The sequence below is a fragment of the Amblyomma americanum genome, chromosome 5 (assembly GCF_052857255.1).
Source record: "Amblyomma americanum isolate KBUSLIRL-KWMA chromosome 5, ASM5285725v1, whole genome shotgun sequence".
Taxonomy (NCBI): domain Eukaryota; kingdom Metazoa; phylum Arthropoda; class Arachnida; order Ixodida; family Ixodidae; genus Amblyomma; species Amblyomma americanum.
In genome coordinates this window covers 83711840-83721798 of record NC_135501.1, presented here as the reverse complement: position 1 = coordinate 83721798, position 9959 = coordinate 83711840, and the positions used below count along the sequence as shown (strand labels likewise).

The window sequence follows — 9959 nt, the reverse complement described above, 5'->3', positions numbered from 1 at the left end:
TAAGGAAGAACTTGTAGCCATCCATTTTAAGTACAACATCTTGCAAACGAAGGACCACTGTCGTTGCTATCATGAGTCCTGCCTGTGAGGGCTTCCACTGGGACGTGCTGCCCATCTGCATGCCTTGAATGGTCTCTAATGCCAGGCACAACGTGCTCAGGGCTTCGTGCTACTTTACCATGTCTCGCCAATTAAGTGCAACTCATGGATGTCACAAGGACATCAGTTTGTACCATTTTGCGATGAGCTCCAGGAACCATGCAGTGGTTTCAGCTTCTGGCTTGAGCACTTTTTCTCTTATTAGGCAATGAATGGCAGCTGGCGATTCCTTGAAAAACTGAACTGCTATGCCGACTTTAATTTTCGTAAAATGTCCTTTGCTGACATGCACTTCCTAAAGTATGGGCGCAATTTTAAGTTTTCTGTCACAGTCATATTCCACGACAGCACGCACATGCTCCACCTTTACTTTGTTGGAGGGTAAGCCATGGCGGCAGACAGTTGCATCGCTTAGTGTAAAATCAATCCAGTTCAAAAGCTGACCCCGAATATTTTTTATCACGTGTGCGGCATCCGCTGTGAAAAAGACTTCCATTCCCGCAAGCACAGGATGGCGGGTTGAGCACACCGTTTTAGAATTGCTGTGACTGGAAAAACCTAACTCGTGCCACATCGCTCTGTTGGAGCATCCCATGTCAGAGGTCACCGCAGGAGCTCTGGGAGAAATATCTGCGTAAAGCTGCACGATTGCGAGCACAAAATCTTTGAGCAGACAGCCATCGACAGAACTTCCTGTAAAATGGCTTGGAATGATCTGCTTCCACCTTGAGTTCAATTCTCCGACAATAAACACTAAGCAATGACAGGCAGGTTCATCTGGCTCTGCAGGGAGTGTTTTTCCTCCAAACACGACGTCTGTAGCACGATCGAGCTCATATCCCTGGGCAATCTGCATTTCATCGAGATAGAGTACGCAATCTCTTTCAATGTCTTCCATGCCCTCTGCTTTTACTCTGATCACATCAATGACTTCAGTTAAAGTTCCTGGCAGGAACTTAAGCCCTTGAAGACGACGGACAAGAGTCCTATTGGAAGGCAGTGGGTACCCAAGTTTTCTCAGGGTTTCATAGCCTGATCTTCCACTCGCGAACTTTATCTGAAGGGCTTATTTAATTGCTTTCGACGACCACGCGGCACCTTGGTTGCTGTTCCGTAATAGGGCTTGCATTTAGTCTTCATTTAGAAACTTCAGTTTCTTTCGTAACACCCCGCTGGCATTTTTGAACTTTTGAAGCTTCTTATCAATTGACTGATTAGTAGAACTTGCCTTGCTATGAACTTCGTGGAGTTTTGCGTACTTTGTCTTCAAGTCATCAAGCTGTTTATTCACTTCAGCACACGAGCTGTTACTGCACTTCTCTCCCAACAATTCCTCACGGGTTGCAAGTGGGCCCGCAACTTGCTGAGAATCTGAAACAGAAACTGTGGTTTCCGGCGTGTAACTTGGGCGAGGTAAGTTGTTCATCTGACGTTGATTCATCTCCGTGCCATCACTCGGCACTGGCAGCAATTCTTGATTTGTTCCCTCTGGTATATCAGCCACGTCGTTGACATGCTGGTCTCGAATGTCTGTCGGTGAGGTATCAGAAGCACTGGGTTGATGCTGCAGTGTATGTGTTCCTTCTTCTGCCGCTATTGGTTAAAGCCTTTCTTTTGGCGGCTTCCTGTGCTTAGGCATCGCTGAAAAAAAGAGAAACCACAAAAGTTGCATCTCAGCGGGTACATTGTTTTATCATTATGAACGAACATGATCCGAGTTATGGTACATATAGAATAAAAACTAAACAAAATACGATGTTATCAGTAGCATGCCCCTGAATGGCAGGCGCGGTTGATTCATCTCTCTAAAAAATAGAGGAAACTAGCTATTTAATTGACCGGTGGTATGAAGAGCATCTTGCTGTAATGTGCGTCTTTTCTGTCTCTGAAGAAACACCTGGATAATTGCTCCATGTGACAAAGGATGGCCGGTCATAAGAGTGCTAAGCTAGAGCAACAAACTGGCAAAGACTGCAAGAAGGAACAGGATTAAGAAACAAGCTCTACAAACATTATTTAGTGCGAAATTATGTGGCTTCTTACATATGAGCGAGAAGAGCGTTGGCACAGCATTGGGCTTCAATTTTTTCCAGCCGTCCGCCCGGTTCTGCTCAAAGGCGCTTTCTTCAAAATGGGCCTGCAGCCCGAAAGCACGCAATGGTGACACCAGGTTATCACTGTTTAAATTGAGAAGGCTTCACGCTAACCTTCTAAGCAGCCCAAAATACCTTACACATAAGTGACTTTAACGAACAGTGATAAGTGAAATTTTGGGGCTTGCTAAAATATAATCACGAAGAAGCCAAAGACTGCCGTCTTTCACTGAACAAACAGGGACAGTGTGAGGAAATTCTACAATATCAAATGAAGGCGTATGCGCTTTTCAAATTAAAAGAATAAAGCTTCTTGCCTGTACTGACTGTGAAATCATTTTAAATATAAAATGTGGTACACTATTATATTATATGTATGCTCAAAAAGGCAGTGATATAGGTCAACACTGGCGTCGTGCGGTCCACAAAGTTCGCTGAGCCCGTACACAACAGCTCACTTTTTCGGCTAATTCTGTCACCGCCGAAAATAAATTTCTGTCGTTAAACGGACACGTAGCCTTGAAATCCTCATCAATCATCTCTTAACCGATATTCAAATAATTCGCCGATGATCGCATGGGGAAAAAATAGCAAACGCACCGTCAATGCACGATCAAATTACTCATGCAGAATGCACAACTACGTGGCTTATATACATAACAGTAACCACCAATTAATTGTCATTAAATCAGCCATGATGAGTCGTGACATGACATGCTTGTCGTGACCATACATGCGTCATGCGTGGTCACAGGTTTCATCCCCCCACACACAAACACACGCATGAACACACACGCGCACGGACACCAATTACCGCCCGAGTTGGACAGCGGCACAAGAATAACGGCTGGAAAACAGGTCAATAAGATCCGTATGTCATTACATGAAAGGCAAGCTTAAAGCTCATCTTACCCTTTATTGCACCATGCGTATGCTCTTCCAGCTAAGCAAAAAATCAAATTGTACGAGATGCCGGTCTCAAAGAGCGCAAAACGTAAGCGTACTGCACATCTTTAATTTCATTTCATTAATTTAGTCCTCAAATGCCCATTGGACCGGGGTTTTACATGAGGGGTGGGCAGCTTCACTGACGAATTCGAGGGTGGGTGGCTTCACAGAAGAATATTTGCAATGGCTGTCCTGCAAATTGTCCCACTGTAGTTGTGAACCGCTTCTTCAGGCAGATTATTCCAGTCGCGCTGTTTGTGGAAAAAACGAGTGAAGGTGCGATGATGTGCGCGCGTGCGGAGGGTATACAGACTTGGACTGACTGGTCCGGGATGAAAGGCGGTGAGCGGGAGATATAACGCTGTTATCAATTGGAAAATGATAGAACTTATGGTAGAGAACGAGCATGGCTATTTTACGTCGTGTTTCTAGATGGGAAGATTTGCATTACATTTTAGAGCCGTGACACTAGTATAGGAAGAATAGTCGTTAAAAATAAACCGAGCACCGGTGTGCAACAAGTGATTAAAAACAAAGCATTTTGTGTTATCCAAAAATAAACGAGTTACACACGCATGCATATGTGCCAGATATCAAGAATACAAGACGAACACGCTAAGGGAAAAAGCGCACAAATGAACGAATAACTACGAATGCAGAAATGGCATAACTTACGCTGCACCCACACGACCGGTCCGTGGGTTGCCACTTGCCGCGCTTGACCTTAACCAGAGGAGTCGTCTTTTCTATTCTTTAGTAAATCGGAACATCTTCCAATCGTTCCGTGAGCGGTTCGTGCACTGGGGCACGCAACACCCGGGCATTTCGGACCAGAAAACGCCGTGCACGTGCCTCTCTCGACCGACCGTAACGAAATGTGGGGTACGCAATGGCGGCCGGCAGTCGGAAGGCGGCACTGACCCCTTCACAGAATGACTCCACTCTCCGAGAGGGCGCGCGCATCGAGGCACCCTAGGCGGAGTTGATGGGGATCCGGCTCGGGTTGGACCTGCTGCTCACCTCGGCCCTCCGCCGCCCAGGAGTGCTCTGCTGTGCGACTCCCGCGCCGCCCTCAGCCGCCTGAAATCCAACGGCTCAGGTACCCCACTAGTGCGGGACATTTGCTCGCGCATCGAGCGCCTCGCGCACAGAGGCTGCGCCGTGCGTGCATAGTGGGTGCCCGGTCACTGCGGCATCGCCGGCAACGAAGAAGCTGACGACCACGTGACCGCCCCTCATGAACTACCTGCCAGCGATCTGCTCCTTGCGCTGGAGGACGTGCGTGCGGCCATCCACGACCACCGATTTTTGGCGGCAGCGGCGGTAGAGCAAGGACGCCAACCTAATCTGCTCTTCGTTTTCCAGGCCAGAAATCAAGCCTTTTGAACCAAGAACTGCGACAGCCTCATGTGGACCGAAGAATGACGTCACTTTATATGCGTGCTTGTGCTGTGCTCCTGGCGGCTGTAATCGCAAGCGGGGCATTTTGGCGGCAGCGGCGGTAGAGCGAGGACGCCCACCTAATCTGCTCTTACTTCGTTTTCGAGGTCAGTGCACAAACCCTGCTGATGTTCCTGGGGTATCCGTTACATCGACGTTGTGGGGACCATTTCCACCCAACAGCCTTCTGGTCTTTCGCCCTCCCAGGCCAGAAATCAAGCCGTTTGAACCAAGAACTGCGACAGCCTCATGCGGACCGAAGATTAACGTCACTTTATCTGCGTGCTTGCGCTGTGCTCCTGGCGGCTGTAATCGCAAGCGGGGCATTTTGGCGGCAGCGGCGGTAGAGCGAGGACGCCCACCTAATCTGCTCTTCGTTTTCCGGGTGAGTGCGCAAACCCTGCTGATGTTCTTGGGGTATCCGTTACATCGACGTTGTGGGGACCATTCCCACCCAACAGCCTTCTGGTCTTTAGCCCTCCCAGGCCAGAAATCAAGCCGTTTGAACCAAGAACGGCGACAGCCTCATGCGGACCGAAGATTAACGTCACTTTATCAGTGTGCTTGCGCTGTGCTCCTGGCGGCTGTAATCGCAAGCGGGACATTTTGGCGGCAGCGGCTATAGATCGAGGACGCCAACCTAATCTGCTCTTACTTCGTTTTCCGGGTCAGTGCGCAAACCCTGCTGATGTTCCTGGGGTATCCGTTACATCGACGTTGTGGGGACCATTTCCACCCAACAGCCTTCTGGTCTTTCGCCCTCCCAGGCCAGAAATCAAGCCGTTTGAACCAAGAACTGCGACAGCCTCATGCAGACCGAAGATTAACGTCACTTTATCTGCGTGCTTGCGCTGTGCTCCTGGCGGCTGTAATCGCAAGCGGGGCATTTTGGCGGCAGCGGCGGTAGAGCGACGACGCCCACCTAATCTGCTCTTACTTCGTTTTTCAAGTCAGTGCACAAACCCTGCTGATGTTCCTGGGGTATCCGTTACATCGACGTTGTGGGGACCATTTCCACCCAACAGCCTTCTGGTCTTTCGCCCTCCCAGGCCAGAAATCAAGCCGTTTGAACCAAGAACTGCGACAGCCTCATGCAGACCGAAGATTAACGTCACTTTATCTGCGTGCTTGCGCTGTGCTCCTGGCGGCTGTAATCGCAAGCGGGGCATTTTGGCGGCAGCGGCGGTAGAGCGACGACGCCCACCTAATCTGCTCTTACTTCATTTTTCATGTCAGTGCACAAACCCTGCTGATGTTCCCGGGGTATCCGTTACATCGTCGTTGTGGGGACCATTTCCTCCCAGCAGTGTTTCCGTCTTTCGCACTCTCAGGCCAGAAATCAAGCCGTGTGAACCAAGAACTGCTACAGCCTTATGCGGACGGAAGATTGACGTCACTTTATCTGCGTGCTTGCGCTGTGCTCCTGGCGGCTGTTATCGCAAGCGGGGCATTTTGGCGGCAGCGGCGGTAGATCGAGGACGCCCAACTAATCTGCTCTTACTTCGTTTTTCAGGTCAGTGCACAAACCCTGCTGATGTTCCTGGGGTATCCGTTACATCGACGTTGTGGGGACCATTTCCACCCAACAGCCTTCTGGTCTTTCGCCCTCTCAGGCCAGAAATCAAGCCGTTTGAACCAAGAACTGCGACAGCCTCATGCAGACCGAAGATTAACGTCACTTTATCTGCGTGCTTGCGCTGTGCTCCTGGCGGCTGTAATCGCAAGCGGGGCATTTTGGCGGCAGCGGCGGTAGAGCGACGACGCCCACCTAATCTGCTCTTACTTCGTTTTTCAAGTCAGTGCACAAACCCTGCTGATGTTCCTGGGGTATCCGTTACATCGACGTTGTGGAGACCATTTCCACCCAACAGCCTTCTGGTCTTTCGTCCTCCCAGGCCAGAAATCAAGCCGTTTGAACCAAGAACTGCGACAGCCTCATGCAGACCGAAGATTAACGTCACTTTATCTGCGTGCTTGCGCTGTGCTCCTGGCGGCTGTAATCGCAAGCGGGGCATTTTGGCGGCAGCGGCGGTAGAGCGACGACGCCCACCTAATCTGCTCTTACTTCATTTTTCATGTCAGTGCACAAACCCTGCTGATGTTCCCGGGGTATCCGTTACATCGTCGTTGTGGGGACCATTTCCTCCCAGCAGTGTTTCCGTCTTTCGCCCTCTCAGGCCAGAAATCAAGCCGTTTGAACCAAGAACTGCGACAGCCTCATGCAGACCGAAGATTAACGTCACTTTATCTGCGTGCTTGCGCTGTGCTCCTGGCGGCTGTAATCGCAAGCGGGGCATTTTGGCGGCAGCGGCGGTAGAGCGACGACGCCCACCTAATCTGCTCTTACTTCGTTTTTCAAGTCAGTGCACAAACCCTGCTGATGTTCCTGGGGTATCCGTTACATCGACGTTGTGGAGACCATTTCCACCCAACAGCCTTCTGGTCTTTCGTCCTCCCAGGCCAGAAATCAAGCCGTGTGAACCAAGAACTGCTACAGCCTTATGCGGACCGAAGATTGACGTCACTTTATCTGCGTGCTTGCGCTGTGCTCCTGGCGGCTGTTATCGCAAGCGGGGCATTTTGGCGGCAGCGGCGGTAGATCGAGGACGCCCAACTAATCTGCTCTTACTTCGTTTTTCAGGTCAGTGCGCAAACCCTGCTGATGTTCCCGGGGTATCCGTTACATCGTCGTTGTGGGGACCATATCCACCCAGCAGTGTTTCCGTCTTTCGCCCTCTCAGGCCAGAAATCAGGCCGTTTGAACCAAGAACTGCGTCAGCCTCATGCGGACCGAAGATTAACGTCACGTTATCTGCGTGCTTGCGCTGTGCTCCTGGCGGCTGTTATCGCAAGCGGGGCATTTTGGCGGCAGCGGCGGTAGAGCGAGGACGCCCACCTAATCTGCTCTTACTTCGTTTTTCAGGTCAGTGCGCAAACCCTGCTGATGTTCCCGGGGTATCCGTTACATCGTCGTTGTGGGGACCATTTCCACCCAGCAGTGTTTCCGTCTTTCGCCCTCTCAGGCCAGAAATCAAGCCGTTTGAACCAAGAACTCCGACAGCCTCATGCGTACCGAAGATTAACGTCACTTTATCTGCGTGCTTGCGCTGTGCTCCTGGCGGCTGTTATCGCAAGCGGGGCATTTTGGCGGCAGCGGCGGTAGAGCGAGGACGCCCACCTAATCTGCTCTTGCTTCGTTTTCCAGGTCAGTGCGCAAACCCTGCTGATGTTCCTGGGGTATCCGTTACATCGACGTTGTGGGGACCATTTCCACCCAACCGCTTTTTGGTCTTTCGCCCTCCCAGGCCAGAAATCAAGCCGTTTCAACCAAGAACTCCGACAGCCTCATGCGTACCGAAGATTAACGTCACTTTATCTGCGTGCTTGTGCTGTGCTTCTGGCGGCTGTAATCGCAAGCGGGGCATTTTGGCGGAAGCGGCGGTAGAGCGAGGACGCCCACCTAATCTGTTCTTACTTCGTTTTCCAGGTCAGTGTACAAACCCTGCTGATGTTCCTGGGGTATCCGTTACATCGTCGTTGTGGGGACCATTTCCACCCAACAGCGTTTCGGTCTTTCGCCCTCTAAGGCCAGAAATTAAGCCGTTTGAACCAAGAACTCCGACAGCCTCATGCGTACCGAAGATTAACGTCACTTTATCTGCGTGCTTGTGCTGTGCTCCAGGCGGCTGTAATCGCAAGCGGGGCATTTTGGCGGCAGCGGCGGTAGAGCGAGGACGCCCACCTAATCTGCTCTTACTTCGTTTTCCAGGTCAGTGCACAAACCCTGCTGATGTTCCTGGGGTATCCGTTACATCGTCGTTGTGGGGACCATTTCCACCCAACAGCCTTTTGGTCTTTCGCCCTCTCAGGCCAGAAATCAAGCCGTTTGAACCAAGAACTGCGACAGCCTTATGCGGACCGAAGATTAACGTCACTTTATCTGCGTGCTTGTGCTGTGCTCCTGGCGGCTGTAATCGCAAACGGGGCATTTTGGCGGCAGCGGCGGTAGAGCGAGGACGCCCACCTAATCTGCTCTTACTTCGTTTTCCATGTCAGTGCACAAACCCTGCTGATGTTCCCGGGGTATCCGTTACATCGTCCTTGTGGGGACCATTTCCACCCAACAGCCATTTGGTCTTTCGCTCTCCCAGGCCAGAAATCAAGCCGTTTGAACCAAGAATTGCGACAGCCTCATGCGGACCGAAGATTGACGTCACTTTATCTGCGTGCTTGTGCTGTGCTCCTGGCGGCTGTAATCGCAAACGGGGCATTTTGGCGGCAGCGGCGGTAGAGCGAGGACGGCCACCTAATCTGCTCTTACTTCGTTTTCCATGTCAGTGCACAAACCCTGCTGATGTTCCCGGGGTATCCGTTACATCGTCCTTGTGGGGACCATTTCCACCCAACAGCCATTTGGTCTTTCGCTCTCCCAGGCCAGAAATCAAGCCGTTTGAACCAAGAATTGCGACAGCCTCATGCGGACCGAAGATTGACGTCACTTTATCTGCGTGCTTGTGCTGTGCTCCTGGCGGCTGTTATCGCAAGCGGGGCATTTTGGCGGGAGCGGCGGTAGAGCGAGGACGCCCACCTAATCTGCTCTTACTTCGTTTTCCATGTCAGTGCACAAACCCTGCTGATGTTCCTGGGGTATCCGTTACATCGTCCTTGTGGGGACCATTTCCACCCAACAGCGTTGCGGTCTTTCGCCCTCTTAGGCCAGAAATCAAGCCGTTTGAACCAAGAACTGCGACAGCCTCATGCGGACCGCAGGTTGACGTCACTTTATCGGCGTGTTTGTGCTGTGCTCCTGGTGGCTGTAATCGCAAGCGGTGAATTTTGGCGGCAGCGGCGGTAGAGCAAGGACGCCCACCTAATCTGCTCTTACTTTGTTTTCCAGGTCAGTGCGCGAACCCTGCTGATGTTCCTGCGGTATCCGTTACATCGACGTTGCGGGGACCGTTTCCACCCAACAGCAATTCACCTACACGATATTACTATAACTGGTTTCTCACTGATCAGAACATCTCTAGTTCACTGCAGTTATTACATTATTAGGTTTCAAGTGAAGCCAACAGCACACATACATCAGCACCCCCATTTGTGCCTCCGTACAGTCAATGTGCCAGCACGGTCTATTTGGTAGTGTACCAGGCTGGTTACCCAAGGGTCTTTGAAGCCAGACTGAAATGTTATCATATTTTTTCTACGTAAATTCTATTGCTTTCTGAGGCGAAGTAGTTTGAGACATAAGTTGACATTTGATTTTAATTACACATCCTGTGTTCAGTGACTTTTATTCCAGATATGCCCGCGTGGTGCGGTTTTTTGAGACAATGCTGGCTGGATAACGCTGGTATTTCTGCTGAATGGCAGCCTTAA

At 50.9% G+C, this 9959-nt stretch overlaps 1 pseudogene; it reads right to left on the bottom strand.

The window, feature by feature from the left end:
• Nucleotides 1-695: 695 nt before the first annotated feature.
• On the bottom strand, nucleotides 696-3964 carry LOC144134851 (uncharacterized; annotated as a pseudogene).
• Nucleotides 3965-9959: the final 5995 nt, after the last annotated feature.